Source organism: Hemibagrus wyckioides, linkage group LG02, assembly GCF_019097595.1.
Source record: "Hemibagrus wyckioides isolate EC202008001 linkage group LG02, SWU_Hwy_1.0, whole genome shotgun sequence".
Classification (NCBI taxonomy): domain Eukaryota; kingdom Metazoa; phylum Chordata; class Actinopteri; order Siluriformes; family Bagridae; genus Hemibagrus; species Hemibagrus wyckioides.
In genome coordinates, this window is record NC_080711.1 from 22,721,428 (window position 1) to 22,741,644 (window position 20,217).

The window sequence follows — 20,217 nt, forward strand, 5'->3', positions numbered from 1 at the left end:
ACAACATAGTGGGAATATCAGATGTGTTTACTCGATGCGCAAGCCAAAAAAAACGCCTTTAATTACCCTTAATGTGCTAATATCCTATTCCTAATATCATTTCATCTAAAGTAATATCTGACAATTTATAACATCCAATATCCTTCAACTATCTTTACTCTATCATAAAATTTAATTCATCTACACCACAGGTTCTCAAACTGAATGTTCAGCCCCTCTCCAGCCCCCCCCCCCAAAAGTCTCAAAGGTTGTATCTGTTTTTATTCATTTAGATTTTTAATTTTGTCAATTTATTAAATCTGCCTTGGCCCAGTCTTTAGGAGTGCCATGTGTTTAAAAAATAGCCTACATTATTAAACATTATTCAAATTAAAAGTGCCAACTAATCACAATTCACGACCATCCTGTGCCCACTTAGCACTATGATATTACATTTTACATTTATAGAATTAACTTTAAAAAAAAATTATGTTAATCTGGAAACTGCAGAGCTACATGAAGGCAAATGTAATTTAAAAAAGCTTTTGAAAAATTCAGGGTTTTGAGAGATAATAGCTACAATACATTAACCTTCACTGCCAGCATCATTAGCCTGGTAGCTCCAGTAAACAAACAAAAAACATATTTTTTTATTATTTCTGCCTTATTTTGGTAAATATATGGGATTATTTTGGCAAATCTGTTATTTAGGATTATTTGGTGTCTTCTTATACCATTGTTGGCAAATTCTTTGGTGATTCATTTGGTGCTTATTTGGAAATTTATTTGGCAAATATTTGGGATTATTTTGTGGATTCTTTTGCAATTATTTGGGATTTTTCGTGAATTATTTTCAGGTTATTTTTGAGGATTCTTTCATAATTCTTTGGCAGATTATTTGGATTTCCTTAATCTTAATGGTGGAATTCTTTGGTGAAAGTTGAGAGATTTGTTGGCAGAATCTTTGGCAATTATTGTGCAATTAATTTCCAGTTAAATTACAATTACTTGAAATTATTTGGCAGATTATTCAGTGCTACTTGGCAGTTATATTATTTAATGATTATCTGGGATTCTTTGCAATTGGAAGTTTTTTGAGATTATCTTAAGGATCCTTTGGTGATTATTTGGGACTCTATTAGATTATTGGCTAGACAATCTAAATTGCTTTTTGCATATAATCTGGGATTATTTGGCTATTAGTGGACGGTAGAGGCCTCACTGAATGACAGACATAGTCATAGTTTTGCATAAACAAGGATATCATCAGGAAGAAACATTCCACCAAACTGGATTTTGACAATCTGATGTTCAAACGTTAATCAAGTTTCTGAGGAATCTGAATAAACTGAGCACTTTAAAGCAAAAAAGCATTAGAATATCCAGAAACTCTGTCTGCATTTTAAAGGTCATTTCTATAGAGGACAGAAAGAAATCCAGTCAAATGCTTGCTCAGCATCTGGCAGAGTCATCTGGCACCAAAGTCAACACCTCGACTCGCAGGGGAAGTCTTATTAAAAATGGTCTGTGAGGTCGACTGCAGCTAAGAAATCATTTTTGCAGAAAGGCAAAGCAGAAGTGATTGAGGATGCCGAAGACTATAAAGCGGGAGGGTGACAATAAGAGGCAGAAATTTCAAAGTACCTTCAACGGTAAGCTAGATTCCAACCAACCCTCCTCTTTTAGGAAAAAGGTTCAGTCTAGAACCTGATTAGTTTGATTCAATGTTTAAAAGAGACAGAACCACAGGGTCAGGGGTTCTCTAGGATGGGAGCTATTTGTTTTTCAGCATTAAATTAGCATAATTTAACGTGTGTAGGACATTTAACCAATGAAATGCATCGAAGTCTGTTAAGCTTGAAAGAACCAAATATATTTTTAATTAGCATTGCCTTAATATTAAGTTTTCTCATACAAACAATAAGCAAATGAACAGTTGCCATCAAAGATAAATAGCTTCGCACATCATTTTCTCATGTGGCCTGAGACTTTTGCACAGTACTGTAGCATATTAAGGACTGATGAAGATTAATCCCAGGTTGCAGGAAAGGACTTGTGAATTAACAGTGCTGCTAATAGGATTCAGGCCTTTCCTTCAACGCTGTGCAGAAGTGTGAAGCGAATGAGCGCTGCACAGCTGCAATAACCCACTCCATTAAACATTACGAGAACTGTTGCGTTCCTCAGCAAGATGATCTACAGCTCAGGCCCGGGACGTCTTCCTCAACCTTTCCCTCTCTCTCTGTGCAACATTATTGCCCATATACTCTAAAATCGCTCGGCCGTGAACCATAAAAGACATAAATTTTCAATTACGCAGCATCAATTATAACAATGACATCATTTTTACACACTTCAACCTTGAGAAAGGTGCAGAGGTTTAGGACATTTGGGTTTAAATAACATTACGAGACCAGATAAATCGCACAATGTTGTTAAACGGAAGCTGCTGACTGTCGTTTTCTGCCAAAGGCACTGAAGGTTCTTCTGGTTGTTTCACTCTAAGACTAGAAGTCAGAGAATGTCGTTTGTAAAAATATAAAAATAGGCAACCATTTTATAAACATAAATCCCTATTCAGTGTAGGAAATGTGCTAGAAATGCCTAGATAGTGCCTGACGTCCAGTCTGTATACAGCCCTTGACACTCCAATGCAGCACTGCTTACACTCAACTGCCTACTGCTACAAATATCATCTAGTACAGAAGTATTTACTGGTGTAGTATACAGTATACATGTGTTCCAGTTCAAGAAAAAGATGAACATCTACAGATCCTTCTCAAATTTCAAAATGTTTTGGTGAGCATGTGTCCACTGTAGTCATAGTTTCCTCTTCATAACTGACCGAAGCGATCTTCTACTCTCAAAGCTCTTCTACCTCAAAGTTCTGCATTTTGAGATGTTTTTCTGCTCAGTGGTTGAGTTACCCTCGCCTTTCTTACAGCTCAAAACAAACACTGCCTGCTAGCTGTATGGGGTTTTTGCCGCCATTTTGTGTAACATTTAAATTTCCCGATATTCATGACTATGCTCCTGATTGCTCCTCAAAGCATCAAACCGCAAGTATGGCACCATTTTGCTCACAAGATGTTCTTTAAAAAAAAAGCAAGCTACAACGACTGTTTCCTCTCCCCTCTGTGTTTTTAAGTGCTGCCTGGAATGGACTGCAGCGCCAGCACAATCGTCTGCAGAAGCACTGCTGCTTTAATTGCCATGTTTTCCAAATGCGGTTATCGCAGGGAAGCAGCAGGAAGACTGGCGCTGGCCGAGGGCAAGGGACGACGCAGCAACTGGCATCTCCCTCAGGTCAAACTCTCCAATGCATCATGCTTCCAGCAAAACACACACACACACAGATATATATACACATGCCGCTCCTAATCCACACTGTTTAGGCAGACTCGAACCTCCACATGCTTTAAAGCATCACTTTAAAGCGAGTGACAGCGAAATATTCGGATGAAGGAACGAGTCAGACAGCGAGGCACCTCTTTCGCTCTGTGATCTAAAAGCGAACGAGCATCTGTCTCCGTCGCGACAGAGCAAAGTCACAGAGTGAGATATTTGTCACAGGGAGAGGTGGAGAATGATAATCAGCGTGTTCGAGACACACAGACTGAGACATGGCACATGTTATAATTAGCCTCTACCCTTTTTAACGAGGTGGTAAGGTGCTGCTTTGATGTCCACCAAGCACCGATGTACAGTAGGTGGTAGAAGTGTATATGTCACTGTTTTAACCTTAGCATATACCGCTTAATGCATTTGGAAGCTTATCAAACGCTGTAAAGCAATTCTACAGGAATTTATTAGGAAAGTCACACCCTGCGTTTAATGGTTTGACCAAAATTCATAATTCATCATATCCATCTGGTTCTTTTTTCTTTTTTTTTTGTAATTTGGTAATGATACCTCGTAAGCATTCCCTATGCCTCATAAATGCCTCATAAAGCTGTAATGTGCTATAATCATCTTGTAAAATGTCACTCTTTGTTACAATCCCATGTGCTGTACTTTACAACCTTTATAACTAATAATGACCTGTAATTATATAACTATAAAGCGGCTCAAATATCTATTAATAATTGTCAAATATTATAAAAGATCAAAATGCTTTTGCCGAGTGAGTGAGCTAAAATGTTTTCCTTATTATAACTAAGTTGTAAGATGTTGTTGACCTAAAATAACTTAAAATAACATGGAAATATTTACAGTTATTCAGGATTAATTACTAAAATCCCTTGTTGGAAAACATAAAGTTGCAGCTGAAACTGAATCCTTCTTCCATCAATGTTAAACATTTAATATTACAACAATTCTACATGTTTTAAAACTATTTATTAATAGCCTTTTATTATGTGGAGCGCCTAGCACTCAGGTTACTTTGCATTAAGCTGGGTTTACGAGCGTTAGTAGTTAGTAATCACAGGTCTATTGGTTAAACGATCTTTGTTTGTTGTTTGCTATATTTATCACCCACATGCTGTAAGTTATACACTTAACTGTACCTATACGCTATTGTGCATCTCTGGCACGGCAAGTTTTTTACTCAAACGACATAAAAGTTAGGATTCAGTTAGAAGAGTTTGTCTGAAAGAATTGAATCAGTGAAGTGAGTCGTTATCGCAGCACTTTGGGGAACAGTTCAGAAATCTATACTCTGCCTTATGTCGTCTGTTTGAGCCTCCAAAACCTTCTGGTGAAATGCGATAGTTTTGTAATCTTAAATTCTGATTCACTTGAGGAAAAAAAATCATATCACACATGGCGCCAACCCAGTAAAGGAGAGGAAGAGAAAAGGGACTAAACACACAAACTAGATGACTGTGTGTGTGTGTGTGTGAGAGAGAGAGAGAGAGAGGGAGAGAGAGAGAGAGAGAGAGAGAGAGGGAGGCTTTGTTAATTATACAAAGGCTTGACTTGAAACAAACTAACTTATAGATCTTGCATGTAGATCATGATGTAAAACTAATTCCCTGTTTCCTGTTTCAATACGGTTCAATACGCCCTAGTTTACTTCCCCTCTTGGGGTTCACCATCTTGAAGGCTGTTCCTTCTAATTTTATCCACATTTGTCATTTATTTACAAGACTAGAATAAATTATGAATATACATATATATATATATATATATATACAGTGTACACATTATATATTCATGTTATGCGTGTGCATCAATAACATACAGTATTTATACTAGAAAACAGATTTTTTAAGAATCTTGAGGTTCCTTATACAATCCCCTTATAAAATGATTATATGTTGTTCTTATACTTATAACGTCTTTGAATAATAACAAGTTTTATGCTTAGGCTCAGGTTATGTGACATAAATGATTACTATAGAAACGGTTACATATTCTTAATTCTTAATCTTTCTGGCCAAACAGATTCTTTCAACATCTCTCTCTCTCTCTCTCTCTCTCTCTCTCATGTCATGTCACAGCCATATTTTCGAGCTCTTAATAACTGCAGATCTCTGACAGGATGATGAGAGGAACCTGAGCTGACGCTCGCCCTCGCTGCACTGTTTGAATTACAGAAACGTGGGCCAAACCCAATTGTCTCCGTTTGTCTCTGAGCGACGCCATCCATCACCTTTATTAGGACGCCGGTTAGATAAGACTCAGTTTATTGTTCCGGGGACTCCATTTGCACCACATCAACGTTTTTAAATGAATCAATGCGTGTAAACAGGGTCGGGGCAACACACATGGGCACCTGGAACGACTGAAACGCAGGTGAAAGGCTTTGACGAGTCTATGACAGGTCTGATAAATGATTATCACGGGAGTTCATGGGAGAAAACACATGCGTAAGGCTGAGGTTCGGTACTCAATCGCTCAATGCGTGTCACGTGGGCTACCTCCACGTGTGTTTACGAACTAACCAAATAAATAAATAAATAAAAGTGAAGGATGGAGATGTATGGCAGGCCAAATGAGCTGACAACAAGCGGCCCGCGGCGACATTTTACCATTCAATTAGTGTTTAAGAGGGCTTCGGAGGGAACGGCTTCGCTCTTACAGGGCTGATGAAATAGGAGGGTTACCCAGCGCGCACTCATTAGGGAATGCTGGAGGGAGGGAATGCTCACTCATTCATCATCGTCTGCTCTCCTGCCCAGGTGGCCTTCATTCTCAACAGAAACACACACACACTGAGAAGTATCATTACCCTGATGTGTAATAATGTAAATTACAGCATTCGATTTATAGAATTACTTATAGGGCTTTAGACAAACGAAAGCAAAACTCTACACAATAATTATGTTTCTTTGTAATATGTATGAATCTTTTCTGTGGACTCCTAAGTCCTTGACTGGTGTGAAATCATTGATTACAGATTTAGTATAAAAGTCCGAAAGCATTAAAGCGCCGCCGCATCTTCACTTTAAGAAGTGATGAAGCAAGGGGTAAAATAGTGCACCACTATTAAGGTGCACTGTGGGTAACGTCATAAATCATAAACATCAAAATCGACCAACGTGTCATTGGAAGAAATTTAAACTCAAAACTAAATGAATTTACACTGAAACATCACGTGATGAATCTAAATCAGACCGTTACTGAGACAGAAGACATTTTCCACATTAGACACCTCTCACTCACTGTGGCGATGACATAAGTAGCAGTACACAGACAATACAGAACAGAACCATGTGAAGTTGACAAAACCACCGCAACACAGCGAGTTAATTATTCAAGTGTGTGATTTCACTTCATCCATCAGTCGCTTTTAATGTATGAAAAAGCAGGTGGCAAGAAAACATACTTTGTAAAAAAATTACAGTTTATGTCACAACACTTCAAAGCAAAAGGGTGTTCTTTATTCTGAGGAACGTAAAGAATACAGTCATACAATGATGTCTTAAAAAGTTAAATGTTACCACCTGTTTTTATTTCATGGTGCAATATTATGACCAATTCGCAGTTGTAATATCTAATAATTTGGTGAACCAATCAGAAGTGAGAAATATGCTAAGAGTCTGGTTAGCCAGCTAGAAGTGAGAAATCGGCAATCTAACAATTTGGTGAGCCAGCCAGGAGTGAGAAATCTTATTCTGTCTTAATTCTAAACTAGTCTTGAACAAAAACTTGTTTACTATAGTAGTGTTGTATAAATCATGATAAGAAGTCCTCTTCCTAATAATAATAATAATAATAATAATAATAATAATAATAATAATAATAATGTGGTACATGATGGTTTACACTGCTTTTTTGAGAAGCGCTAAAATTTTCTCTACACTAATGAAAAAAAATCCAACAGAGAAAAAGCTCTGCAGACAAAGTCCACAGACAAACACACAAAAGTCCACAGTAAAACTTTTTACCTCTTCCTCTGAAAACCACACAGTTACTGTATTCTGCTCCTGGCATTTACAGCCACCCAACGTAAACATCCACCCTGCCTCTCACACACACACACACACCCCACCCCATACCCCCCATTCATCATAAAAACGGATGAACTGCCGCAGAGATGCCGTGACTCACTGGATGCAGAGCCTATTAATGCAGCACGTTGTGATTAGGTTAGGCTTTAACCGGCATCTCATAAACACCTCCAGAACCTGATAAGGGTAGCTGTCGCTCCGGGATGCCAGGGTTTTCCCCAACACTAAAAGGAAACAGTGGGAAAAGTCAACACAAGAGGTGTAACCATTCTTAGAGAGAGAGAGAGAGAGAGAGAGAGACAGAGAGAGAGAGACAGAGAGAGAGAAAGAAAGAGACCTGCACAAAAACTAGTAGCACTGACACCCTTTGTCCAAATCGACTGCATTCATACATACGTATCTAATTTTTTTTAATTACGCCCAGATGATGATGCATGCACCTCTAATCTCTAATAAGACATGAATGGGATATGAAAGGTCGGCGTGAGCAAGATAAATGGCTCCCATTATTTCGGCCCAATCTGAGAGAAGCCCTCTATATGTTCTCATTTGAATGATAATAAAATGCAGTATTGCCTCGTCCTGCTGGGCCACTTTCCCCATGATAAGCAGCCACACAAGGTAACCTTGTCCCGTACGCCAGCCTATTACCGCCAGCCAAAGCCTCCGAATTAAGGATGCTGCAAATAAATCACCATCCAGCAGCATGAGACAGTTATGACAGGACGTGACAAAGCTTTGGTTTCGTTTTCTTTTTCTCGTTCTTACAGAAAAAAAAGAAAAGAAAGAAACACGCATAATGAGAAGTACAGGATTACTGATTACAAATTACACAACTAAAGGCGTAATCAGCAATGTAATCTTTTCAATTGCTTTAAAAGTGTAATCTGATTACTTTTAGACTACTTCTGATGTAACAACTTTGTTTGGATTGTGCAGTACTTAATTCCTGTCATCACTTTATAGTAGATATTTGCAGAGATAAACAGCCGTTCCAGCACTGAGCATCGGAAATCTTTTGTACCTGTTCCTGGAAACAGCTTTCAGAATGTTGCAATCAGACTGGTAGGAAAACACTGCCACCCATTATAAGCATTTAGGAGCAAGATACAGTAGGAAGTAAGAAGATCTTGTGCTAATTAATTGATGAAAAATGTGTCTAGAGTCATTTCAGTCCGTTCATTTAAATGTACTTACTTACAAATGTACTGTCTGATTGTGCTGCCATGTAAGGCGAGAACAGCTAATGAGCCGCTGATTCATTCCAAAATCAACTCAAACACTGCACAAGAGAGGAATGAATATCGATCCGAACCAGCAGATTCGCTGATTCAAACACCAATCTGCTGAAAGAGAGAGGAGCAAATCTTGGTCATAAACCAATGATTCATTAATTCAAACAATGATTTGCTGAATGAGAGACGAGTCAATCTTGGTCAGAATCCAAAGATTCACTGATTCAAACACCGATCTGCTGAAAGAGAGAGGAGCAAATCTTGGTCATAAACCAATGATTCATTAATTCAAACAATGATTTGCTGAATGAGAGACGAGTCAATCTTGGTCAGAATCCAAAGATTCACTGATTCAAACACCGATCTGCTGAAAGAGAGAGGAGCAAATCTTGGTCATAAACCAATGATTCATTAATTCAAACAATGATTTGCTGAATGAGAGACGAGTCAATCTTGGTCAGAATCCAAAGATTCACTGATTCATATACCGATCCACTGAATGAGAGGGGAGCAAATCTTGGTCATAATCCAATGATTCATTAATTCAAACAATGATTTGCTGCATGAGAGACGAGTCAATCTTGGTCAGAATCCAAAGATTCACTGATTCACATACCGATCCACTGAATGAGAGGGGAGCAAATCTTGGTCATAATCCAATGATTCATTAATTCAAACAATGATTTGCTGCATGAGAGACGAGTCAATCTTGGTCAGAATCCAAAGATTCACTGATTCATATACTGATCCACTGAATGAGAGGGGAGCTAATCTTGGCCTTAACACACAGATTCATTGATTCAAATACTGAAAAGGATTGACTAAAATATTTGCTGATGCATGAATACCAGGTTGTGGTCATGACCAAATGATTCATTGATTCAAACAATGATATGCTGAATAAGAGAGAACTGAATCTCGGTCATGACACATTTGATAGTGATTTGATACTGTAGTGATTTGTTCAAAAAGTCTGAATCGTTCTCAAATGAATCATGTCCAACAAATTGCAGTATTGAACACCACCGATAATGCACAGCGCTTTTGTTAATCAAACACTGTTAACAGAAGTTGTAAAATGTCACTGGAATGGTGAGAGTGTGCAGAAACGACACGCCGCTGACTAATTAACCTTCCTGCACTTTGACCTTTCAATGCTGATTCTTCCTTGGTCACATAAGTGGATTTCCCCCAGCAATATAATTCATTATGCCCTTTAATAAGTCCCTGCATAAATCAAGTGTCTAGACTGAAATACTGCGTGTACAAAGCTGCGTGTTTCGGTTCTGCAGAGGCAAAGCCAATGTTTTTGTGTCTTACAGCATTTGTTACAGCTGTGTGTGTGTGTGTATGTGTGTGGATGGGGAATAGTCATTATCCTTCCTCTAGGTCCCAAATGAGGCGCATATTTTTAGAGTGCTCCTCGGAGGACAGGGATAGGGTGGCCATGCGGACATAAATAATAAATCAGGCCGTCCTCGTCTCAATTGAAAAGCAATGAAACGTGATAAACTGTTTCATCCGGCTTGCTTGATATTTGTAGCAGTCACTTTTGAGCTGACAGGCCTCCACTATATAAGTTACTGATGGCTCAGGAGAGCAGGTCCTCTGCGGTGCACACAGGCTCGGCATCGATACACTGCTGTAATTTAGTAATATGAGTTGGACATGGCTTGTGAGTCTCACAAACAGAACAATGTCTATTCATCTCCTGCGGGAGTGTTTTTATGCTGTGTTTATGACAACTGGGAACTTTCTACTTTCCCATATTAGAGCTGTTCAATGACCTCAACTGTTAAACACAAGACAAAAAGCAAGCTGGTGCCTGTTTGACTTTATTTAGTTTATAAAAGCACCCTAGAAAATCTGTTTGTTTAGTGGCTTTAAAAGTAGATGTGGTATGTAGAAATTGGTTAATCATAATTATAAGGTACACAGGGACTTGTATAGCCACATAAATACATTTAAAAAAACAAATATAATTAGTTAGCATGGTGAAGTTTTCTGTAAGATGTTTATTTATTATATATTGAAGGTTTTCCAAGTTTCAGCACTTTGTAAACTTCAAGATAAAGCTTGCAGATATATTGGTCGTGGCTGCTTGTTCAAACTGTTAGCTCACAGATTTCTTGCTCCTGGCTGGCTCACCAAATTGTTAAATCACAGATTTCTGGCTTCTGACTGGTTCACCAAACTGTTGGAAATCAGATTCCTAGCTGGCTCACCATAGTGTTAGATAGCAGATTCCGTGCTTCTGACTGACTTGTCAAACTGTTATATGTCAGAGTTCTTGGTTCTGACCACCTCACCAAATTGTTAGATCACAGATTTTTCACTTCTGACCGACTCCCCGAACTGTAAGATAGAAGATTTCCTGCCGCTGGCTGGCTCATCAAATTGTTAGATAGCGGAATATAAAATCATAAAATAGCATCACAGAATTTTAACTCCAAGAATACAGAATTTTCCTGGCCTTGTGTGCAATGTGCAGCATTGACGCTGAAATAGGAAATATTTTCCTGTAATTGTTCATACCTTACAATTTTGTACTAGAAAAAAATGATGGTTTTAACATTGTCTGGTAAATTCTTCCGAATCTTTAATAGAACTGAAGAAGGATCGGCTGTAACTGATTCGGTCGTGAATATTAAAAACCCACGCTTCAAAATTGCCAAATAATAAACAAAGCAAGTGTGTGAGAGGGAATACTGATTTTATAATTGCTCTAATAAGCATATCCATGGTTTTAATCTTGTGCATGCTTTGATTTTTTTTTGTAGTTTTATGTATTTTCAGTGCCATCTCATTGCTTTAAATAGTCCTAATTAAGATTCTTGGACAAAATCCAAAAACAAAGTTGCTTTTCTATAATTTTTTTAGGGATTTTGCATGGGATCTGGTTGCTTTTCTATATTTATCAGGCCCAGCACATTTTGTTTTAATTCCGAAACACATCCTAATTAATTATTTAAAATGGAATTTTTTTGCCTTTTTCAAATCAAAGCACAAGGTCAAAATAATGGCTAATTAAAGACTAATGTATTTCAATTGGTAACAGAGAAGAGCAATTAAAATGCTTTTCTTTTCTTTGACATATATTTTCCTTTTCCGAGCGGTCCATTTTCTAGCTTATTAGACTGTGTGTGTGTGTGTGTGTGTGTGTGTGAATGATTTGCTGTTCTACCTTTCATGTTCTCTGTAATGCGTGACTACTTTAATCTACACCACGGAAACTTTTCATTGTGCAAAAGAACAAACGCTGCATTTTGCTTTACAGCGCTCGACAAGTCGATTTATGGAATTGATGCCGTGCCACGTGTCCCGTAAATGGAATGTGTAGCGGTGTAACACGAAAGACAACAGTGTGCTTCTGCAAATGAAAAGTTTCTCCAGCTGACACGTACAGTAATTTTGAAGACAGATGTGCTGTTCAGTATGTGACAGAAAGGAGGGGTATTAGGTTGTGTATTTGCGTGTGTGTGTATGTGTGTGTGTGTGTGTGTGTGTGCTGCGCTAATGCATTCAAACAGAGTCGTTTGAGTGGGTGAGATTACAGCAAACTGTCAATTACCTTGGGGGAGACATGGCTGTGCTTTAAACACAGAAAAGCACGACACACAATGTCAGTTTGGTTTATCTAGCAGCTTGTTCCTCTTTTGTTCCTATCTAACACCCGAAACCAAATGGTACAAAAGTGAAGAATTTAATCAGAATCATGTGACTGTTTGAATTAGGGTCCAGTGGTTTGAATATGGAAATGGTTCAGATTTTTTTTTTGTTCTTTAATAGTTAATAAGAACTTGGAGATTCCTCACATTCCTCATGAAAATTGAATGTACACAATTTTCTCTTTGCCTGAGTTATATGTCATTTGTGTTTGAATTTTACTTTCTTATTGTAGGACTGGAGAGGCATGGCATTGTGGGAACTGCATACATATCTTCACTTGCTTAAAATATGCTGACAATTTCTGCAAAATATTTTTTCAATAACACCTACATTGGATTTTACCCACAATCCATTTTGTGATCCATATTGTGGCAGTCTTGAAGCAGACTTTGCATCATATATAGTGTTAAATTGCAGTTTTCTTCCTGAGTGGCTTCCTATACGGTTTGATCATACATTTACCACTCCTGGCTGGCTCGCCACATTGCTAGATCACAGATTTCACTCCTGTCTGGCTTACCAAATAGTTATATCATAAAAGTGTTGGAATAATTGCTTCAGCCAGGATCAGCAAACTGTTAGAGCTTTCTTGGTCTCCTAGCTGTTTCACTAAACTGCTAGCTTTAAGATTTCTTACTCCCTGCTGGCTTGATAAACTGACTTCTTCACTCAGCAATTAGATGGTAGGATTCTTACATGTGGATGGTTGCCAAACTGTTTGATTCCAGATTTACTGCTCCCAGTTGGCTCACCAAATTGGTAAAATCACATATGTATCACTCCTGGTTCACCAGACTGTTTGATTTCAGATTTATTGGTCCTGTCTGGCTCACTGCATTCTTAAGTCACAGACTGATTCCTGTCTTCTGACTAACTTGCCAAACTGTTAGCTCACAGATGTCGCAGTACAGCTGTTACTCATATGTAAACTCATATGATCTCTCCTTAAAAACAGTTACACAGCCATCCTAAATTGAAATTTACACACAATCCCAATTCATTTACAGCAAGTCTCTACTCATTTACAAATGAATGAATTTACAAATGAATCATTTCTCGAAGCTAATCTCTGCCGAGTCTCATTTTATCGATCCGCTCTCTTCCAAAAAAATTCTCTTCCATTAATCAGAATCTGACCTGAATCTTAAACACGAGACCGCAGGCTGGACTGCGCCGAGATTGATTCACTCTCAAAGGGAAAAAAGACAATATAGAGATACATTTACAGCCAACGATGGTTCCTTTTGAGCACATCAAAGCGCCGTTCCCCTCAGGACCTAATAGAGCGTCGCACCTGTTTCAATCTCCCAACTGCTGTTCTGATGTTTTCGAAAGCCTGCTGAGCTCAGTCACAGTCTTCATCCTGCTCTTGCCCTCCAGTCACAAACACACACACACATACACACTTACACACACATACAGTATCTCCTACTTTCTTTGCTTTGTCACACGTTCTAGCGGCTAGAGTATATCACAGGATCCTATGCAGCTGAGGGCAGAAATTTGCATCTCCCATGGCATTGGAATGGAACAAACGAAACTGAAGCTGTGTTTTAATTATTTATTGAACAAACAGAATTTTTTTTTAATGAAATGTGACTGTATCCAGCAGTATGACAATGACTTTACACCGACTTTTAATTGAATACTTTGATTCACATACCACATGCACGGTATAGTGTAAATGGAAAAAACTGCAATACTCATGCTGTGGAGTTATGGGAAAATTATCAGTCCCCAGGTGGTGTGATGAAGCAGTGTTATTGTTATCACCTTGATACCGATCCTAAACTCATACCACAGCAATTTGTTCATGATATAAAATATTTTTCCTTTTTATAAGACTTTTTATCCATTTATAGCTACAGTTAATGTTGAGAAACGTTCATGTTAATTCCTCTTCTCACTTATGCTATAGCAGCTATGTCATTCAATCACCAGAAAAAAATCTCAAAGATACAGAGGGCAAACTCCATTGTCCTGAAGATTACAGAACAAAATCACTGACACTGGAGACTCTATACATGGTGAGTGTCTGAACAAATAAACAAACAAATAAATAAATAAAGATAAAGATAAAGAAAGTAAATTAAAGATATACTGTTGATCACATCCAGATGCCAACCAAATGACTAAGCTGAGGGAAACAATAGCAGCCCATAATACAACAAGGAAGGGAGGAAGGCAGAGAAGGATGGAAGGAAGGAAGGAAGGTAGGGAGGGAGGGAGGGAGGTTAGGGTGGGAGGGAGGAAGGGACGGAGGAAGAAAGTGAGGGAGGGAGGGCGTAAGGGAGGGAGAGAGGGTTAGGAGGGCAGAACGGAGGGAGGGAGGGGGAGGGAGGGAGGAATGGAGGAAGGAAGGGAGGAAGGGAGAGAAGGAAGGAAGGAAGGAAGGTAAGGAGGGAAGGAAGGAAGGAAGGAACAGAGGGAGGGAGGTTAGGGAGGGAGGAAGGGACGGAGGGAGGGAGGGAGAAAGGGAGGGAGTGAGGGATGGAGGGGGGTTAGGGAGGGAGGGTGAAAGAAAGGAAGGGAGCTAATAAAAGATGATGTGGGAGCTAAGGAGGGAGGGAGGGAGGGAGGTAGGGGGGAAGGAAGGAAGGATGGATGGATGGATGGATTTCAGTCAGATTTCAACGTCAGTCAGAACTTACTTCAAAAGAATCAAATATGACTTTTCACATGGTAACTAACAAAGTAAATTTCTCACTAAACACCTGGTTCGGGCACCAAAAACATCACTCAAATGAGGTGTTAACTGACAGCTGTCTGGCGGCTCATGACGTCAAACTCGCTAGGTCTTTATATTGCATACAGCACCTCAGCTAGCCTTATTACATCACGATGAGCAGAAAGAAACCATGCTCTGTGCACTGCTTATGCGAGAGTTCTTCAGTTCTGAATGGGTTAGGGACTTAATTGCAAGCGAGCGGCGTCTCCCTGCAATTTGTTTACAGCTGAATGACCTTTAATGTTCCTCTTGTTAAATTCGACTCGCACAAACACCGCAGCAATTAGCCAGGGATTTCCACTAAGGCGATAATTGAGCGAGCTGGAGGAGTCGAACTGCGACCCTGCTGATTCAGAGCTGCTCTTACACGCACGTGAAGCGGATCGGGCCTCATTCTTCATAGCCGCTCGCTTACTGAAACGAGCGTGCTGGAAAAAGTGCAGGAGCTGAAAAGAAACCAAGCAAAACGGAGATTACGGCTGAGCGACTGGAATCTTTAAAGACACGTAAAGCAAGCCAAGTCAGCGACACGGCTTTGAGAGACGACACCGTGACCGTCAGACACCAGGAGTCTCACCTTCACAGTTTTCTAGTGTGTGTATGAGAGAGAGAGAGAGAGAGAGAGAGAGAAAGAGAGAGAGAGAGAGAGAGAGAGAGATTACCGAATTATTCCATAGTTACCATAGAGCCTCATGGAGCAGAAGCATTTTCTATAACATCAGCTCTGACTGCTCATTCGAATACAATATTGTTTCTATAGTAACGGCTAATTCACAGGGGGTTGTGTGTTTCCATCGAAAAATTGTGCATTGCGATGTTTCCTTCAAGAAGAGGTTTATTTAATATTTACCAAAAAAAAAGGAGTAACACGTAACAGTTAGTAAGCTAGTTTCTCTGTATCGCGACAATCTACTTTTATTTGTTGTCATAAATGAGAACAGGAATGATCTTGGACGTAACATAACAGAACAATTCAAAACGTAACAATAAACGGATAAAAAGTATGAGATTCCATTTTCACTGGTAAATTTGCTATAAATATATAACTTTTAGTAACATAAACGTTGCTATATCACACCGTTCCACCTTTGATTATGTTCCTGTAACAGCATGACCTGAAGTGATGAAGAGTTTGTAATAAATGTAAAAACATTAGATGTACTAGCGGGCAAACTTTTCATATCTGAAATATATATATATATATATATATATATATATATATATATATAAAAAAATAAATACATAGATAAATAATCTCACCCAAAAAGTCTATTTTTATTTATTTTTTGTCTGTTTTTCTTCCACTGTACTGAACTTACCACATAACTAAACTTTTGTAGCTTTGAGCATTGCTGCTGTCTGACACTCTTCTGTTATTTGCCCTCTCTATTGTCTTGTGTGTTGCTCTGTGATCTCGGAGACTTTATTACTCGGTATATGTGGACGGGATGGTGATCAAATATGACGTGACTTGTGCTCATAAGTCTGTGGGAGCGGGTTGGAGTCGTCTGATTTATCCTTCACACGGCTCTTTCTGTCGGAAAAGGATTATAATGCCATCAATGCTGCACTGGAGATTTGTTGGTTTTTTTGGGGGGTTTTTTGAGTAGGGCAAAAAATGCAGCAATGCAATTACAAAAAAAATTGTAACTAGCAACTAATGAAAAATATGGATCTAAATCATTCATTCTTCTCTTAGCCTTAAAATATGTGACGTGAAAGAGTTAAATCCGAAGCCACAAAACTAATGAGAGAATTGAAGAGTATTTATGATCCGATTAATTCTTCCGGAGGTGATTATGTTAATTTCTCTGTACTACAAAAGGGTCATAAATAAAAGTGAGGCGTTCATTAAGCCGGCAGCAGCGTAATGTATGGACGCAGAGGGTAATATCAGGTTTAGTTAGTATGCTATCACTATGATACATTATCTCCGGCTGTGTGCCTCGACCTGCTTTATTTAAAACGTGTCGGATGTAATGGGAAATCCCGTCCCGTGTTTTTTTTTTTTTTCCCGGCATCAACTACATCTTAGGAGCAGTGCGGCAAGAATAAGAGGAAACGATCGCCGCTGATGATGTTTCACATCACGGTTTCTATCAAATCACACTGAAGCAACAAATCAATGTTTCGGAAAGATTTTTCTTTCAGGATTGAGAGTAAAAAAAAAAAAGCTGTACTGTTTTTATTTTTATTACACTTACTTGTCACTAATGCTTCGAAGGAAAATTCATCAAGAATTAAATCCAGTTTAATTTCAAACTCAGAATCTAATCAGCAATCGCATGGATATTCAAAAGCATCCGATTTTTTCAATATTCAACAACCAGACCTAAAAAAAAACCCAACAAATTGACACACCGGAGACCTGCTGCTACGGGCGGCCATCTCCGTCATCTCCTTTTCACCATTCCTCCGCTTAGCTCTACCTCCCAGGTTCCTCTATGCCCAGAGGCGAAAAGCGCGTACACACAGGGCGACCGGTTTATAAACAAAGTCTGGTAATATAATATTTGCCTTCTGAATTATTGAACAGGGATTTTTATGAGTTTTTCCTCTCACGCTCCCACTTTAACGAATTCCTGCGTGGGATGCCTTTCAGAGTTTACTGACTCGTCTGCTGCTCAAATAATCCAAATATACCAACAGATGACTGGTATTTACATAAAGCGCTCGAGCGCTAACAAACGCGTGTCAGAGAATGTTTGCTTTTGCAATTTCTTACATTTTTTAAAAATTAAAAAAAGAAAAAAAAAACCTGATCAGATAGCGCTGAAACTTGCAAACAGATGAAGCTGTGATAAGAGTCAGAAAAAGAAAAGAAATTTTTAGGTTTCTATTTGAGGCTGGCCAGATGTTATGGCAATACGGAAAGTTAGGCGTATTCAGAATCAGGTTACGCACCGTATCTGATTCCTCCACTGCAAATTATGACCTGTGTTTAGTTCAGATTTTGCTTTGTGTGGTAGCAAACGTCAGTCTAAACCACTACAATAAACAACTGCTGAAGAATTAGTGTGGTTTTATTGTTATTTGTTTGAGGGAGCTTTCACATGAGAAATGTAATCAAATGAACCCATTTAAAAAATGTATGTAAACGGAGACTTATTGGTGTGAACGTGCAAATTGAGTGATTTATTGCAACTGCAAACACCAATCGTTTCACATTAAAGCCCTGAAAACAAATCCATAAATATAGATTATTAAATCCGGCCTTTTATTTGAAGCTCACAATAATTATACCTAATAATATTTGTTTTTCTCGCTCTCTTTTTCTGTCGAGTGACACATGCTACTCCTGACCCCTTCTGCTCTCCAGATCTGCCTGATCTGATCCATCCTGATGCCCTGCTTCTGCTTGGAGTTCTCGTCATTTGAAATCCACTCACTGCTGCTCAGGATGACCTCCAACATGGACATCCTGAACACACATGAGATCACTGGTACCTCTTAGAAACCATGAAGATAGCTTTAAGATAACTGCAATTGCTATGATAGCTTCAAGACTACAATTTGCCACGAACAGGTTTGAGCTCAAGTGTCCATCAGATGAACAGTTCAACAAGACTTCATGTAAAAACTAGAATCACTAGAATTCCAGGTTACGTGATTCACAGTTAGAAGGGAAATGATTTATATTCACAATTTCTGCTGCCGCCCAGCTGAGGATGAGGTTAAGTTTGGTTCCTTTTGAGGTTTCTTCCTCATATCATCTCAGGAAGTTTTTTCCTCACCACCACCTCTTGCTTTCTCATTAGGGATCATTTAAAATGGATAACCTAAATTTCTATAAATCTGCTTTGTGACAATGTCCATTGTTAAAAGCAGTTATTGAACTGAATGATAATTCTAGCCAAACATAATTAGCCATCCAATCAGGACAACAATAATGGTGCTCTGGAGTTAGTGTGTATATGGTTGTCGCTGCAGTGGCTAAGCTGCATTACTGGAAGATTTAACACAGTGTTTTTTTATTTGGTGTATTTCATGGAATGTGGTAATTCTTTTAGTTCGCTTTGGCCTATAAAACACTGACGCAGAAAACATTTCCGAAAGATTAATAAAGTCTGATATGTACGATCCGGCTCAGTTCTTTTTTCTCCACAAGTGTTAATATCCACACATCGTCTAATCAATATGTGTTTAAATATCACCTGTGTGTTCTATTATTCTTCACTAATCCATACAGCAGAAGACAGAAAATATTACAGAGGTCATACACACACACACACACACACACACAGGAAAAAGTGAAGTGGCTAGAAGATAGAACAGTATGTGGATAAGTGGGCGATAAAAGCAGTGTGTGAGAATGGAGAGAATGAGAGATGATATACCATCTATGACTCGGGCCTTAAATAAATCCCCACAAGGACGGTGGCACGAAGGTCTGGATGGACACACAATACAGAGGAAGCGACTAAACGTCCCCGATGGCTAATAAATCTCTGCTCCAAGACAGCACTTCTTACAAAAGCTTGGGTTTCTCTGGACTCTGGTCAACCCGGCTCCGTCCTGCAGTTGACGTCCCCCTGAGCATCCCTGCGGGACTCGATACAGCAAGACAACGAGATGCAGTTACGAGCTCCATTTCTTATTCATGTGATGAATCTCTGCTGAGACTTGAGGTCACCCAGAAGCACTGGTGGGGTGTTTTTTTTTTTTATTAGTTGCCCACAGGAGGGACATAGCAGGCCAGACAACTGAACACCTCCAGGAGGGGTAAGTAGGGCTCCAATCACCCAGATATAAATCTGCCCAAGCCAAAATGGCTCTTGAACTCAGTTCAGCATAAGAGATGGGCTTCAAAATATGTTGCATGCCTGAAAGGCTAAATATAAGTCACACACATTATGCATGACATACACCCAAAAAAAAAAAATAAACATTGTCTGTAGTAGAGAAGAAAGTTCAAATGGGAAATGTGGTGATGCATCGTGACATTATGTACAAAGTAACGAGTGAGTCATATTCTCCAACAACAATAACCTCAGACAGGCAAAGCCTTCGGTCACGGCAAGACGGACTCAGGGATTTGCGTGGCCCTCTATTGTTTTTGTCAATGAATCATTTTGTGTGTGTGTGTGTGTGTGTGTGAGTGATGATTACAGTGTGTGGTTGGATTACTGGGGCAACAGCTGTCTCATCTCAATCCCATTCCACTTTCTTCCCCCATGATGACGGCGGCCGCATCGGAAATGTGGTGAAA